The sequence below is a fragment of the Nomascus leucogenys genome, chromosome 1a, assembly GCF_006542625.1.
Source record: "Nomascus leucogenys isolate Asia chromosome 1a, Asia_NLE_v1, whole genome shotgun sequence".
Taxonomy (NCBI): Eukaryota; Metazoa; Chordata; class Mammalia; order Primates; family Hylobatidae; genus Nomascus; species Nomascus leucogenys.
Window position 1 is genome coordinate 85,868,514 of NC_044381.1, and position 16,774 is coordinate 85,885,287.

General features: G+C 46.0%; 3 pseudogenes across 1 annotated transcript; 1 reads left to right on the forward strand and 2 right to left on the reverse strand.

The window, feature by feature from the left end:
* Positions 1-1,005: 1,005 nt before the first annotated feature.
* Positions 1,006-1,886, forward strand: LOC100595964 (annotated as a pseudogene).
* Positions 1,887-7,585: 5,699 nt separating this feature from the next.
* Positions 7,586-8,109, reverse strand: LOC115835093 (annotated as a pseudogene). The gene has a single exon (XR_004030009.1). The product of XR_004030009.1 is annotated as a 60S ribosomal protein L32 pseudogene (transcript).
* A 1,887-nt stretch (positions 8,110-9,996) lies between these two features.
* LOC100587943 lies at positions 9,997-12,706 on the reverse strand (annotated as a pseudogene).
* Between the last annotated feature and the right edge of the window lie 4,068 nt (positions 12,707-16,774).

Sequence of the window (16,774 nt, forward strand, 5' to 3'; positions counted from 1 at the left end):
ACCAATCCTGGGGAGGAACTGGGAGTGACAGGGCCCAAACTGTGAGATAGCTAGCCTCACCCTGCTCCCAACCTTCCTCAGAGCTTTCATGCTGCCCTGGTTCTGGGACCCTGTGACAACCCTGGGCTTGCCTTCATGGGATCTTTCCCCTGCGGAGGACGTGTTCTGATTTGATAGCACTTGGCGGGTTCCCCTGAGAAGCAGCCCCAAGGTGACCAGGACTCGGCTCCCAAATGTCCAGTTATAGCACTTTCTCTCCTCCACAGGACCTTCCCCCAGGGATTAGCAGCTCCAGACACCAGGATTGATGTCACCTTAGTGACACCTGGGGCAGCTGCTCCATAGGTCCCTCAGTTCCTCATCGCTCAAGCCCGTTCACAGCAGATGGGGCATTTCAGCTTAACAGATATGATCTGTGACCTTTGCCAGACAACACTCAGAGGCCCTCAACATCAAGGTGCACAATTTCCATAGGGAGACTCACCATAAGCACATAATGGAATGCCAAATGAAGCAGGTGCAGGGCCCCAAATTAGAAGAAAGGAGGGAGAGACTAGTTCTCTCTTGAAGGTATCAGAGCCTGGTATCCTCATCTGCAAACTGCAGGTACCTACTCAAAGAGTCACCAAGAGGAGAAGAGATTGGGTATATGAAAGCACCGATCCAAATGCTGGCATGGAGCAATAGTTGGATCAGAATATAGATATGGCTATTAGAAAGTTCTCTCTTCTATCCATACAAAATCTCCCTCTTGGTAATGATGAGGTTTTAATCTAGCACTTCTCAAATGTGGTCCATGAACTTGTTTCCATTACCAGACCCCACCCAGAATGTCCTAGGGACAAATTCCCAGTTGTCTTTGCTTCTCTTAGAAATAATCAGAATCTCTGGGGACAGAGTCCTACATGCTGCCTCTTTACCAATCTCCCTAAACAATTCTTGGGCATCGCAAGGTTTGAGAACCACTGGTGAAGTGGATAAAACATTGCTTCTGGGGATGAGAGGAACATAGTTTCAAGTCCTAGCTCTGTCACTCACTGGAGATCTCAGGCCGTGGCCTCCTGTTTTTGTTTGTTTTTTAAGAAAGCGTCTCTCGGTTGTCTGGGTTTTCAGCGGGCTTCCCGGGGACAAAAATGTTTATGGCTAGCGATTTCTACCTGCGCTACTACGTAGGGCACAAGGGCAAGTTTGGGCACGAATTTCTGGAGTCTGAATTTCAGCTGGATGGAAAGCTTAGATATGCCAACAACAGCAATTACAAAAATGACGTCATGATCAGAAAAGAGGCTTATGTGCACAAGAGTTTAATGGAAGAACTGAAGAGAATTATTGATGACAGTGAAATCACTAAAGAAGATGATGCTTTGTGGCCTCCCCCTGACAGGGCTGGCTGACAGGAGCTTGAAATTGTAATTGGAGATGAGCACATATCTTTTTTTTTTTTTTTTTTTGAGACAGAGTCTTGCCCTGTTGCCCAGGCTGGAGTGCAATGGCGCGATCTCAGCACACCACATCCTCTGCCTCCCAGGTTCAAGCGATTCTCGTGCCTCAGCCTCCCAAGTAGCTGGGATTACAGGCACATGCCACCACACCCAGCTAATTTTGTATTTTTAGTAGAGACAAGGTTTCTCCATGTTGGCCAGGCTGGTCTCAAACTCTTGACCTCATGATCCACCCGCCTCGGCCTCCCAAAGTGCTGGGATTACAGGAATGAGCCACCATGCCCAGCCCACATATCTTTTACCACATCAAAAATAGGTTCTGTTATTGATGTAAATCAGTCAAAAGATCCTGAAGGCCTTTGAGTATTTTACTATTTGGTACAAGACTTGAAATGTTTAGTTTTCAGTCTCACTGGATTACATTTCAAGATTAAACCAATTTAAATTGTATGCTCTTCAAGCTGTTTGTATATTTAATTAAGGGATGGGAGGGGTTATTTGTCATTTACAATATTGGTTTTTTTATGAATGTGAAGCTAACAAGAAAATTGTATGTAAACTGAAAATAAGAAAATACATTAGCAGGCTTAATGGTTATCCTTACTTGAGTCCACATGGGTTGGACAGTCCCCACTGTCCCCACATTAAATTCTGTAAATAAAAGCCACCTTTTGTTAAAAATTCGTTCTAATAAAACATACCAAATCCTGAAAAAAAAAAAAAAAGGGTTTCTCTCTGTGACCCAGGCAGGAGCACAGTGGTGTGATCATAGCTTACGGCAGCCTCAACCTCCTGGGCTCAAGGGATCTCCCCTCTCAGCCTCCCAAGTAGCAGCTGGGACTACAGACACGTGCCACCATGCCTGGCCAATTTTTGTGTTTTTTTGTAGAGACAGGGTCTCACTATGTTCCCCAGGCTGGTCTTGAACTCCCAGCCTCAAGCCATCTGCCCACCTCAGCCTCCCAAAGTGCTAGGATTACAGGCATTAGCCACATAGCTTGGCCTTGTTTTTTTAAGTTGAGATAACAATGGTATGTATGATGATTAAAGGCATGTCAATCATTTGAGATTTAGGCCAACGCAAAGTAAGTGCTCAGCAAATGTTAGCTATTGTTTTTCTCCTGCTAAATGCACCTTGTTGCTTCTGCTGTCCCTTTGTGGCACAGATCCAAGCCCCTTCAGCACCCCAGGAACACCCCAGCGGTATTCCCACTAGGAGCAGTCTGTGGTGCACTGGGAAGAAGCAGGGGGGAAGGGTTTGATTGTACTTCCTGGTCCTCTTCTGACATGCTTTAAGGGCACACTTGGCCACTGGAGGGCAGCATCCACTCGCTCGTTTTTAGGAAGGACATTCTAAAAAAGCATTTTCCAGCTACAGAGGTGCAGAAGATGGAAGGAAGCCTTCATGGGGGCTTACTGGACACTGGGTTAGTTCTTTTATCCTAGTGGTTCATTTTATGCATCCTATTCCAGGCAGCCCCCAGTAAACAGATATAACCTATCACAGAATACACAGAATAGGTTCTATAAATTTTTTTTTTTTTTTTTTTTGAGATGGAGCGTCGCTCTGTTGCCCAGGCTGGAGTGCAATGGCGCAATCTCGGCTCACTACACCCTCCGCCTCCTGGGTTCAAGCAGTTCTCCTGCCTCAGCCTCCTGAGTAGCTGGGACTACAGGTGCATGCAACCACGCCCGGCTAATTTTTGTATTTTTGGTAGAGATGGGGTTTCACCATATTGGTCAGCCTGGTCTCGAACTCCTGACCTCAGGCGACCCACCCACTTTGGCCTCCCACAGTTCTGGGATTACAGGCATGAGCCACCACACCCAGCCTAAGTTCTATAAAATATTAATACAACCTATAAAATATAACCTATAGAGAGATGTTTTCCTTAAAGAACTGTTTTCTCATTGTCTTGAATCATAAAATGAGAATTTTGTTTCTAAACCCGGAGTCTCCTACAGGCACCGAGGTCTCCACAGGTGACCCCTGCTGTGCCACATGCCTGCATGCCTGGACCCCCACTCCTCCTGCAGGCACACAGCTTTCTATTCTCCCGCCCTGTCCGTGGGGGCTGCCCATGAAGAACAGGCAGGCAGCTGAAGGAGAGGTGGCAGCTCCTTCCCAAGCCCTTGGTGCCCTCTCCTTACTGCAGCAGCAGGAATGGTTTCTCCACCTGTGGGTCTAAGTGTTCCAGTGCTGTTTGAGGACCTGGGGTGGGGCTCCTTCCCAGCCCATCTCAAGGGTCTAGAGCAGGACTTCCAGGTGAGGTCACTGTCCCCAAGCAGGTCCTAGAGAGTGGGCTGTGTCCTAGTTTGGGACACCCCAAAGCATTCACTAGCTGAGGGTTCTAGCACCAGTGGTTTACATGGGAGGTGCAGGGGATGGAAATGAGGAAGAGACTCAGGGAAGGGGGGCTGCCAGTGAGGCTGTGCTATGAGCTCAGCACCGCATGGGCATCTGCACTGAATCCTGTGGGAGAAAGAAGCGCCAAGAAACAGTCTAAAACACGTGCCTCAGAATCATCCCATCCAAGTGTGAGGGAGCTGAGGGCCTCAGACACCCACCCTGAGGGCTGAGGGCTGCTCTTCGTGGCTGCTTCTTCAGTAGCCTGCTCCATCCACAGGCAGAGTGGTCTTCTGCAGTTCTGGGGGGAAAGCCCCAGGCACAGAGATGCAGGTACACACAGGTGGAAGTTTGCTGGAGCAAACTGAAGGGTGGGACAGGCACGGGTGGGGTGGTGACAGCTGCTGCTAGAGGCTACCTTCACCTCTGACTCAGGTGCTGGCTGTCTATTGTCCCAACAGCGCTTCTCCTGGATCTGGGTTGGGAGCCCACTCCTCCCCATGCTCATGGATGTCTGTCCTGCCTGTTGACTAGCATCTGCCTCTGGAGAAGCCCATGCCCTATATGAGTTTTGGGGGCAGGCAGAATGGGATTCTGTTGCTTGTGATAAGGAGCCCTGACACACATTCTGAATTCAGGTGGCCTGGGGGGGGGGCTGCACCCTCCACCCTAGGGCGAGCATACAACCCAAGCTAGGCCTCAAACAGTAAGCGTAGAAAGTAAACAGTTTCCTCTTTAAAGTTACCCTTCTTGTTAAAGAATAAGTCTCAAGTGTTAGAAATAATAGTTTCTTTTAAAGCCTAACTTCCTTCAAGCCTCCTTGCTTTGTGCTATTAACTCTTTGTTAAGCCCTATCCTATGTAGCTGTTAGATATAAAGGAATAAATGCATTCTATGTCCTTATCCTTTAACCAAAATACTTGTGCTAGACATGCTCACAGGCACATAATACAGTCTATGTCCTTGTACTTTAACCAAGATATTTGTGCCAGACACGCTCACAGGCATGTCGCAGGTTGTAGCCTATGCCCCTTCCCTATTTGGCATAAGCAACTTCCTCTTTTCCTTTGTTCTCCCTTGCCTTTACCTATTTAGAAAAGTTTTAAATTATTAGCCTATTGGGTTTTAGTTTAGATTGTGAGATCTGGCTCCAGCCAATGGAGACAGAACACAGTAGCAGGGACAAGCTGCGTAAAGGATAAAAATTACTTCCCTCTTTTGTTCAGGTGTGCTCTCACCATTGTTCCATCTGCAAGGAGCACCCTTTCTGCAGAAAGTAAAATTGGCTTGCTGAGAAAACTTTTTGTCTGAATGCTAATTTTTCCTTGCAGTGCCAAGGAACAAGCATTCTATTTCTGAATAAACATTTTACATATAACAATAAGCAAAACCCACTGTCCTGGCTGGGGCCACTATGTTGCCTGCCTCTAGCTGGGGTCACTCCTTTTTCTCTCTGCCAGACTTGCAATCACAAGGTGGGGAAGCTGGAGCTGCTGGAAGTCATTTTGCTGCCTCGGAGAGAGACACTTTTGAGAATGGGGTCCAGCCAGAGAAGCCAGGCCCTGCTGGCATTTGAGTCTCTGCCTCAGCCACCTGGTAAGTCAGCATTACCTCTGGACACTTCAGTTATTTGAGCCAGTAACTTATCTTTTTTTTTTTTTTTTTCCGAGACAGCGTCTTACTCTGCTGAGTGCAGTAGTGGGATCTCAGCTCACTGCAACATCCACCTCCTGGGCTCAAGCAATTCTTGTGCCTCAGCCTCCCTGAGTAGCTGGGACTATAGGCATGTGCCAACATGCCCAGCTAATTTTTTGTATTTTAGTAGAGACGAGGTTTCGCCATGTTGCACAGGCTGGTCTCGAACCCCTGAGTTCAGGCAATCCACCCACCTTGGCCTCCCAAAGTGCTGGGATTACAGGCATGAGCCATCACACCCGGCTTATCCTTCTGTCTTTACCAGTTTAGATTGGGTTTTATGTTTCCTGCACCCAGAAGGGTCCTAACCACTACACAATCTAATGGTTACTGTCACCCACAAATGACACTGGGTTCAGTACACTGATGACTTATTACATTTATTGTCTCATGCTGATTGTACATAAAACCAAATTATTCCCACCTCCACTTCTCTCTCTCCTCCCGACCATCATGGCCCCAAACTTTGCTGTCCCATACAGAGCACTGGGCTACGAGTCGGGAGACCTGAGTTCTCACCTTAGCTCTGCCTCAGCCCCTGTGACTTACAGCAAGGCAACCCATGCTCCCAGGCCTTGGTTTTCTCCTACAATGAATGGAAAGGTTGGACTCCATGACTTCAAAGGTGTTTCCAACACTAACATTCTATGGACATTCTTCTCCTTCTTCAACTGCATTTAGCCAGTCACTGAGAACCACAGAAGTTCCCTTGGAAATCGCTAACCCATTCCTTCTGCATTCCCCATTTCTATTACCTATATAATAAGAATGGGTTTCTCTCTTTCTTCTTTAAATGCTGCTTTCATCATGGAGTGCATATTTGGAACTAAAAAGAATCTTGCAGTGAGTACAGCCCAGGAAGCCCCCTCACTCCCTCACCACCAGAAAATTCTGGAAGAGCAAGCAGAGATTTCCATTCATTTTGATCCTCAAAGTCCCAAATGAGGTTCAACCACTTGATCTTACCAAACCACTCAGTGTTAGTGGTCGTGTCCTGCCCATCTCTCTCTCACAGTCCTTATAACATTTGCTTTGAGTAGGACTTGAGTTATAAATCCAATCTGAAATCCACCTGCACTAGCTCAAAGTAGAGAAGGGAAATAAATGCACCTGTAATCCCAGCTATTCAGGAGGTTGAACCAGGAAGATTGCTTGAGCCCAGGAGGTCGAGACTGCAGTGAGCTATGATTGCACCACTGCACTTCAGCCTGGGTGACAGAGTGAGACCCCATCTCTTAAAAAAAAGAAAAAATTAAGTTTTGCTTAAAAAAAGAAAGAAAGAAAAGGAAAATGTGTCACGAGGTACCAGGATACAATTCACGTCACTCACCCACAGGCTCGGGCTGACACGTGGCAGGATCTCTTCTCCACTGTGAGCATTGCTTCATTCTTCTCTCGTCAGAGACCAGCTCTCTGTGCTTCACAGCCACATTGGCAGAAAACCACCAGCTTCTGAGCTCCCAAGTTATCAGTCCAGCCCGAGATTGAAGTAACTCTTTTCAGCTGCTTCACCACGCTGTTGAGATTGAAGTAACTCTTTTCAGCTGCTTCACCACGCTGTTGAGATTGAAGTAACTCTTTTCAGCTGCTTCACCACGCTGTTGAGATTGAAGTAACCCTTTTCAGCTGCTTCACCACACGGTTGACTCACATTTAGAGTCTTCTCAGCCTCTTTTCCATGTGGTCCCACCATATCTTCCCACCTTGGAGACAGGTTTTGGTTTTTTAGACCCAGTTTCAGGGTTTTACGTTTATTACTATGAAATGTAGCCTTGTAAGATTACTCCCATCATGACTGCCTATTAAGGTCTTTTCGAACCTCAAATCTCCCATTTACTTTATTGGCTTCATAATGGCCATGAGTTTGATGAATCCAAGTCATTAAGAAAAATGACTGGCTGGGAATAATCACCGGTCCTCACAGCATGCAGAACTGTCCCTGCAAGTTGTCAGATGCATAAGCCAGCACACTCTGGCATGTTCGTTTCCACAGCCATTTAGTCCTCTAGTGGGACTCTCCATCCACTCCCCTTTCCCCATCGTTCCCACCAGGATTAGAGGAGATGCTGCTTGTCTGAATTTCAGCAAGGACAGAGACATCTTTTTTTTTTTTTTTTTTTTTGGCAGTTTTTACATTTATTTAAACAGAAAATGTGCACACAAGCTGTCTACTCATTTTCTTCGCTGCGCAGCCTGGCATTGGGGTTGGTGACTCTGACGGCCAGTTGGGCAGCTCTTTCCACAATGGCTTTGCGGTTCTTGGAGGAAACATTGTGAGCGATCTTGGCACAGTAAGATTTGTTGCACATCAGCAGCACTTCCAGCTCCTTGACGTTGTGGACCAGGAACTTCCGGAAGCCACTGGGCAGCATGTGCTTTGTTTTTTTGTTGCTTCCATAACCAATGTTAGGCATCAAGATCTGGCCCTTGAATCTTCTACGAACCCTGTTGTCAATGCCTCTGGGTTTCCGCCAGTTACGCTTAATTTTGACATATCGGTCTGATTGGTGCCGGATGAACTTCTTGGTTCTCTTTTTGATGATCTTGGGCTTCACAAGGGGTCTGAGGGCGGCCATGATGCCGAGGAGGAGATGGGGGCCACCTTTGTAGGCAGCGCCGAGGAAGAGACCAGAGACATCTTTATATTGCTCTTCTGTAGAGCCTGGTATCCAACCCCAAAAGAAGAGTTAAACAAGCAGAGCCTCTTCTACCTGGAAGTGGGCTGGGCCCAGGGATCCCTGTATTTTTTTTTTTTGGGGTTGGGGGACGGGGGATGGAATCTCGCTCTGTTGCCCAGGCTGGAGTGCAGTGGCTCGGTCTTGGCTCACTGCAAACTCCACCTCCTGAGTTCAAGGGATTCTCCTGCCTCAGCCTCCCGAGTAGCTAGGGTTACAGCTAGGATTACAGGTGCCTGCCACCACGCCTGGCTAATTTTTTGTATTTTTAGTAGAGATGGGGTTTCACCATGTTGGCTAGGCTGGTCTTGAACTCTTGACCTTGTAATCCACCCACCTCAGCCTCCCAGAGCGCTGGGATTACAGGCGTGAGCCACCGCGCCTGGACCCCCGTATCCTTTTACAAGTGCTCACAAGCCATCTTTTAAATAGCTTGTTTCCAGAAGCCAGCTTCCCCAGGTATTGGGAGTTTGCAAAATTTCTCTTGCATTGTTGGTTGGAAAAGTAGGACTTAAGGAGATTTCTAGACAAGAAAGCATGATTAGAAATAGAAGATGCTACAGAGTGCAATTAGAAAGTGTGTCTTAAGGTAATCTGTGATAAGAGGGGATGTTTTATATTGTCTTTTTTAAGTTGACATTAAAATATATTATTATTTGACCAGATTTGTCTTTTGAAGACTTCTCCACTGATAGGCACTTCTGCAACAAATTTGCATAATTTGATATAAATATTTTGTTATTATTCTCAAAGGCCAATCAATGGGTATTTATGATGGCTCATAATAAATATACAATAGTATATATTACATAATATATATTAATTGATGGGTTGCATTTTTTTCTTTGAGCTTATACAATGTTTTAGAAACAGTCTACTTTTTATGAATATCAAGTGGATATTCCTGTGTTGGATTTGCTAAAAAGAGTCAACAGTTAAGAATCTGTTTCTTTTATCTATGTCAGATTGTGTCCATTCAGAATACAGAATCCCCTGCATAAAACTAACATGTTTTGCTGAAGTACTTGTTAATTTGGCTCTAAAGTATTTATTCTTTTTCTAACTTATAGCATTTATTTTAAAAAGATTAATCCCTTCATCCATTTCTCCAAATTTCTTTTGTAGCTCAAAAAATTACCATAAAGGGAAAGAAAGCCCTCTGGCCCTCTACTACGATTACTTTAGAGTAGGGGTCAGAAAACTTTTTCTGTAATGGATCAAACAGTAAATACTGTAGGCTTTGCAAGCCATACATGCTCTGCTGCATCTACTCAACTCTGCAGCTATAGTGCAAAAACAACCTAGACAATAGTGAATGAATGGGTGCGGCCATATTTGACTCATGGTGGTAGTTTGCCTACCCTTGCTTTAGTGTAACTAAATTAACACCGTTCATATAAAATATCCAGTAAGATAAATAATAATTTAGTGCTTAAAAGAAAGTTATAGAACCTTTTTCTTTTAGAGTCCTTTAGGAAAAGCATCATGTATTGCTTGGAAAGTATTCTCCATTTTAAATATTAAATACAGTTTAACACACAAGAATATCCAACCCGATATTTATAAAAAGTAGACTGTTTCTAAAACATTGCATAAGCTCAAAGAAAAAAATGCAACTGTATTTAAATTTTAAATACAGTTTCATTCTTTTATTACCCTGAGATACTTATTAAGAACGGGTAATCTGGAGTCTAGTACATAAAACATCTTTGGGTATATACACTTTGTAAATAGGAAGTGATATTACTTCTAGCATTGTAAGAACCCCAGATCCCAAATAATAATGACTCTTGGGTAATAAGCAAGTACCTGTAGCATGCCTCCAATATATTGACTGTTAAAGGGCAGTAAGTTCTCCCTGGCAGTGACTGCAGGAATTGAAAGTTATATTTTCATATCTAGCCTAGGGATGAAATCATCCAAAATTTTTCTTTGCAGCAAGTAAGGTGGCTGGTGAAAACTCAAAACATGGATTATCAGGCGAGCTCTCTGTATAGGTAGTTGGATCTGAAGTTCGTAGAACCATTTCAGCCATTTTCTCAGCTGGGGTGCTGCAGAATTCAACTGTCGATGGAATCTTTGATAGTTAATGCCAACATTTCCCAGAAGATGAGAATTTACTGCTTTTGCCAACTTGTGATTTGTTAATGCCAGCTCTGCTGTGCTGTGGGGTTGTACACTAGGGGAGTAAGGTTGCCCTCTTCCCCACTGCAAGGAGACTAAGAGCTCCTCCAATAATTTCTGGGTAGCTATCATTTCCTGATGAAACTGTTCCCGTTCACTTAGGAGATCCTGTATGGCCCCACATGCATCATGTTTTTGACGCTGTAAAACTGCTCTTGAGGCTGGGTGCAGTGGCTCACGCCTGTCATCCCAGTACTGTGGGAGGCTGAAGCAGGAGGATCACTTGATGCCAGGAGTTCGAGACCAGGCTGGCCAATATGGTGAAACCCCGTCTCTACTAAAAACACAAAAACTAGCCAGGCGTGGTGATGGGTGCCTGTAATCCCAGCTACTTGGGAGGCTGAGGCACAAGAATTGCTTGAACCCGGGAAGCGGAGGTTGCAGTGAGCCGAGATTGCACCACTGCACTCCAGCCTGGGCAACAAAGCGAGACTCCGCCTCGAAAAAAAAAAAAAAGAAAAACAAAACTGCTCTTGATGCTCTTGAGTTGGTTAACTCATCTGCCATTACCCTGCTTGCAAGGAATTTACTTCGCCATACATCACACTGTATTAACATACGTTCTAACTGTTTGGAAAGCTGAGCTGTGTTTCAACCTAGGGCTTCATTTTCTAAAATAAGCTGATTTTTCTCAAGGACTAGACATTCAAAGTGATACTGAAGATCATCCCCAACAGAAGCCACCAGCAACTTTTTAAACTCATGATTTACCTCCGTCTGTATACGGAGCTGGTTTCAAAGACCTTCTTTGTCCTGTAGTAAACTTCTTTCATAATTCTTGAGCTTTTCCTTTTTCTTTTTTTTTTTTTTTTTTGAGACGGAGTCTCGCTCTGTCACCTAGTCTGGAGTGCAGTGGCACGATCTCGGCTCACTGCAACCTCTGCCTCCCGGGTTCAAGCGATTCTTCTGCCTCAGCCTCCCGAGTAGCTGGGACTACAGGCGCACACCACCACGCCCGGCTAATTTTTGTATTTTTAGTAGAGACAGGGTTTCACCATATTGGCCAGGCTGGTCTCAAACTCCTGACCTCGTGATCCACCTGCCTCAGCCTCCCAAAGTGCTGGGGTTACAGGTGTGAGCCAGCCTCCGATACATTCTTTACTCTGAGAGTTCCTTATTAGCTTCTATAACTCCCTCTGACTGACCAAGGAATTCTCCTTTATGATGTCCCAGAGACATCATAATTTTGTTGGAGCTGTCATGAGTTATTGTATTTTTGTTGGAGCTATCATGAGTCCTAGCAGCTTTGGGACCTAATATTCTTTTTTTCTTTTTTCTTTTTTGAGACAGAGTTTTGCTCTTGTTGCCCAGGCTGCAGTGCGGTGGCACAATCTTGGCTCACTGCAACCTCTGCCTCCTGGGTTCAAGCAATTCTCCTGCCTCAACCTCCCGAGTAGCTGGGATTACAGGTGCCCACCACCACACCCAGCTAATTTTGTATTTTTAGTAGAGACTGGGTTTCTCCATGTTGGTCAGGCTGGTCTCAAACTCCCAACCTCAGGTGATCTGCCCACCTTGGCCTCACCAAAGTTCTGGGATTGCAGGCGTGAGCCATCACGCCCAGAGGGACCTAATATCCTTACAGCTTCCACTTCTACTGCTTTTCAGTGAGCATTTTCCCTGGCTGAACTCCTGGGCTCTCTGTGATGGAACTGTTTTCTTCCATGGACACTGAAGGCTATGATGCCTTCTGGATTGGACACCAGAGGGAACTTCAGCAGATTTAGGTGGCTCCTCAGTTTCCATTCCATCTCCTGCTCCTCAGTTTGGGGATGAAGTAGGGCGACTTTGGTTTCTAAACTTTTAAGAGTAGGCATTTTTTGCCCTTAACCACTGAAAATGCACTCCAAGACTTCTACTGAACAACCTCTAAGATTCTTATTCTCCCCATTTCAGGGGGCTTCACTTGACAGGCTCTTTGAATCGGTATCACCAGGATAACTTCTCACAGACCTCTTCCATTCCAAAGACCCGCCCAGGCCCTCCAGACATCCCTTACGTTGCCTTTGGATTAAGTTCAGGATGTATCTTTCTTTTCCTCTTCCATCAAAAATAGAATCCAGATTTCGGGGACTTGACAGGCAATAGGGCCCATAGGCCATATTATACTCAATCTAAGATATGATCAGATTTATAGAAGCTCCATTATTTTATGAGCTATAAAGTGTAACCAGTTAAACCACAACACAATGCTTTCTTTAGAATTTTATTATGTTCTTTATGTACTCATATATGTACATTATTACTTATTGAAAGAGCTCAGACTTTTTTAGACATGTATCATGTACAATATGAGGAAAGCAAATTTGCTAAAATTCTCTTCTGAATCCCTTGTCAGAGTCTTTTTTTTTTTTTTTTTTTTTTTTTTTTGAGACAGTTTCACACTGTCACCCAGGCTGGAATGCAGTGGTGTGATCTTGGCTCACCGCAACCTCCATCTCCCAGGTTCAAGCGATTCTCCTGCCTCAGCCTCCCAAGTAGCTGAGATTACAGGCACCCACCACCACACTCAGCTAATTTTTTGTATTTTTAGTAGAGGCAGGGTTTCACCATGTTGGTCAGGCTGGTCTCGAACTCCTGACCTCATGATTCACCCACCTCAGCCTCCCAAAGTGCTGGGATTACAGGCGTGAGCTACTGTGCCCAGCCCAGAGTCTTTAAGTGCCTGTTTTTCACACACTGTTGCCTGCTGTGCCATCAATAGAACTGAAAATGCAGCATTTCTTTTTCTTTCTTTCTCTCTCCTCCCTCCCTCCCTCTCTTACTCCCTTCCTTCCTTCAGCACGATCTCGGCTCACTGCAACCTCCATCTCCCAGGTTCAAGTGATTCTCCTGCCTCAGCCGCCCAAGTAGCTGGGATTACAGGCACACGCCACCACATCCGGCTAATTTTGTATTTTTAGTAGAGATGGAGTTTCACCATGTTGCTGAGGCTGGTCTTGAACTTCTGGGCTCGAGTGATCCGCCCACCTCAGCCTGCCAAAGTGCTGGGATTATAGGCATGAGCCATTGCACCCTGGCTAGCATTTCTTAAGCCAGGACTACACCATGATCATCAGCATTTTCTCTCTAGGTACCCACTATGCAAGTTTTGATACTGGAGCTTGATCTGACCAGGAGATAAGATTAATGGAAGTTTTTGAGACAACAGACAGGACTCACATTCCTGTCTCAAATAGGCAAGCAATGACACTAAGTCATGACTACTGTCTGGCCAAGAGCAATTGTAAGACACCATTAATCCTAAAGTGAGATCGATTGTATGCTGTATTTCAATATCAGAGATGCTAAAATGTGAAAATTGATGAATTGAGACAGTTCTTATGAGGCCACCTTTTGGGTTATCCTAAAGGTGATACCCAATCTAGCCCATGAGCAATGGCCCCAGCCTCATCCACTGACAGGCATCACTTTATCAGACCAGGTCAGACTGGGCCAAGTGCGTCCTGGATATTTGGAATTGGGACTAGTCTCTTGTGTCAAGAAAATGTCAACACTAGGCACTGTGGAATTGACCTCTGCCACCATGGGGAGGTGTGCACCCAAAGCTGGACTGCAGGGAGAGGAGGGAGGCTGACACACAGAGAGGGGCCAAGATAAGCTAGAGAGAAGGCAGGACCTCAGCCTCCCAAGGGCTTTCCAGTTCTGTGACTGGTGCTTACCTGGAGCTGGGCTGCCCTCTGGCTTCTGCATCTGAGACAACAGGAAGCTTTACAATCATTTCCCCTGTGTCTTTAAGCTGGCTAGTTGGCCCATGTCGCTGACAAAGAGCCCCACTGCACCACCTTCGCTGTGCTTGCCCAGGGCTCAACTGCATTTCAGACAGCAGCTTCTCCACCCCTTTTGGGGCTGTGAAAGCTGTGACGGTCACAAAACAACTCACAAAGCAACTTCTAGAGCTACTGCTCAGCTGAGGATCCTATAAGGCAGTGTTTGAGTGTCCCATAAGGCTCAGGCCCAGCTCCTGCCGAGTTACCTATGTCCTGTCCCCCTAAGCTTGGCCTCATCTGTAGTGGGCTGAGGGAGGGGCAGCCTGTAACCTTGGAGACCTCCAAGTGAGGTCACTTGCCCCATTCATGGATTAAGCCCACAGCTGTCAGCCTCAGCCCTTTGCCACTAACCAGTTGAGCTAAGCAGCCCACCCATCTCCTGCTGGGCCCAGCTGTTCTGGCCTTTTTGGGCTCTCAGAGCTTGGAAGCTTCCTTCTCCCCTCTCCATGGATGGCGCTTTTAAGGCTTAGGAGGTCAAGTCCAGCAGCTAAGGCAGCCTCCCAAGGGCCAATGTTGCACACTCAGGCCTTTGAAGCTAGGGCAGTTTCTCCAGCAGGTCATGCCTATGCCATGGGTCACTGACGTCAGGGAGGCAGCCAGCTTCCCAGTGCACGAACGATGGAGCACATACTCACTTCCTATGGTTGCTGTAACAAATTATCACAAATGAAGTGGCTTAAAACAACACAAATGTATTATCTCACAGTTCTGGAGAACAGAGACCCAAAATGGGTCTGTAGACCTGCATTCTATCTGCAGGTTCTCAGGAAGGATCTGTTTCCCTGGCTTTTCTAGCTTCTAGAGGCTGTCCGCATCCATTGGCTTGTGGCCTCACATCACTCCAACCCCTGCTTCTGTTGTCACATTTCCTCTGATGCTGACATGCCTGCTCCCTAAAGACCCACCCAGATAATCCAGAACAATCTCCCCACCTCAAGATTCTTAATCACGTCTGCAAAGTCTTATTTGTCATATAAATTAACAATCATGGGTTCCAGGGACTAGGACATGGACATCTTGGGGGACAATTACTCAGCCTACTACTACTCAGCACAGAGACTGAAAGCGGGTTCCCCTTAATGGTATTTTTCTGTAATCAGGCCTTTTTCTTTAAGAATATTTTAAACAGCATAACAAAGCACAGCTGACTTTTTTTCCCCATCTCACAGACAGGGTCTTGCTATGTTGTTCAGGCTGGACTCAAAACTCCTGGGAGCAAGTGATCCCCACCTCAGCCTCCCAAGTAGCTGGCACTACGGACATGCAACACCATGCCCTGCTAGAGCTGGTTTTTATACAACTCTAGGGACAATACCAATTGCCACTTATTAAATGCCTACTGTGTGCCAGGGAGAGAAGGAAAGCAACATTATCGGCCCCATTTAAGGAGGAAACTTGCCCAAGGTAATCCAAATGGCCAGGGGCAGGCAGACTCGAGCTCACATCTGCCTCCCTTGACAGGCGCTGATGTTGAGGTTGTATTTCTTCCCTTGGCATCCATAGTGCAGACCCTAAAGTCTTGTTTGTGTTGGGGAGCTTTGGAGCCTTAAATTCAGAGGCGCTTCACACAGCTCATGCCACCTGCAGAAATACCAGAGAGCCTGGCATAGGCCAAAGAACTGGCAAAGCCTTCAGTCTCTCCTCACCACCTCAGGAAATTGAAACTGTTCTCCCTCCTAGTAACTCACTTAGCCAAATGACTACACATGTTGGGCACTAACCCCATGTCCAAGAGACAACCATGAGCTGGTCCAGTGATGGAGGAGGTGGGTGGCAGCTAGGTCACACACCTGCCACAGATTTGGTACCCAGAACAGTCATTAGGGTTTTGTTAAGGGATGGACAGGCCAGAGAGAGGAGAGATGGGCCTTCATGAGGATATCAACAAAGTCCCTACAAAAAAGTCAGAGGTAGATAAAAATATTAGGCAGGAAAGAGATGTAATGGATTCATCCCACTGACGCATGAACAATTAATTGCCACCTGTCAATTGTCAATGGGGAGAATTCCATCCACCCAATCATTTAAAGTAAGCTGGAACCGGTTACAGTGAGAATTGGCCAAGGATGAAATTCAAAGGATGCCCAGGGGGCAAGTGATGTAATGGGTTGCAAAACGAAGGTTAGATAAAAGGCATGGGCTCAGGGGCCCTGGTGCCAGAGCAGACGGCATCCTATAGAGACTATCTTTTACTCTGGAGAAGCTAGAGCAGTACACACAGTATTCGGCATTCAGGGATGGGGCCTGAGATTCTGTATTTCCAATGAACTCCTAGGTGATGCTGAACAGCTGCCATCTGTGGGTCATCTTGAATAGCAAGGGATGAGATGACTCGTAAGAGACAACTCAAGCTGTTCCCTGCAGCAAAAATAAAACGAGTGGGTGGAATGCAGATGTCACAGAGCTGTTTGATGCCGTGGAAAAATGAAGGTGGGGCTTATCATCAAAAAGTTCTTTACACATCCATGACTTTCTGTCCAACTCATAGGAGACTGTGAAGAAATTACCTCTTCCTTTTTAAAATGAAGAAACTGAAGTGTAAGAAGATTGAACACAGCAGGGTCAAAAACATTAGGGGTAGATACAGGTGTCCCACACCATCCTTGACCCCACACACACTTCCAGAAAACATCAAGCAAAGAGCAGGCAAAGAGCTGTCAC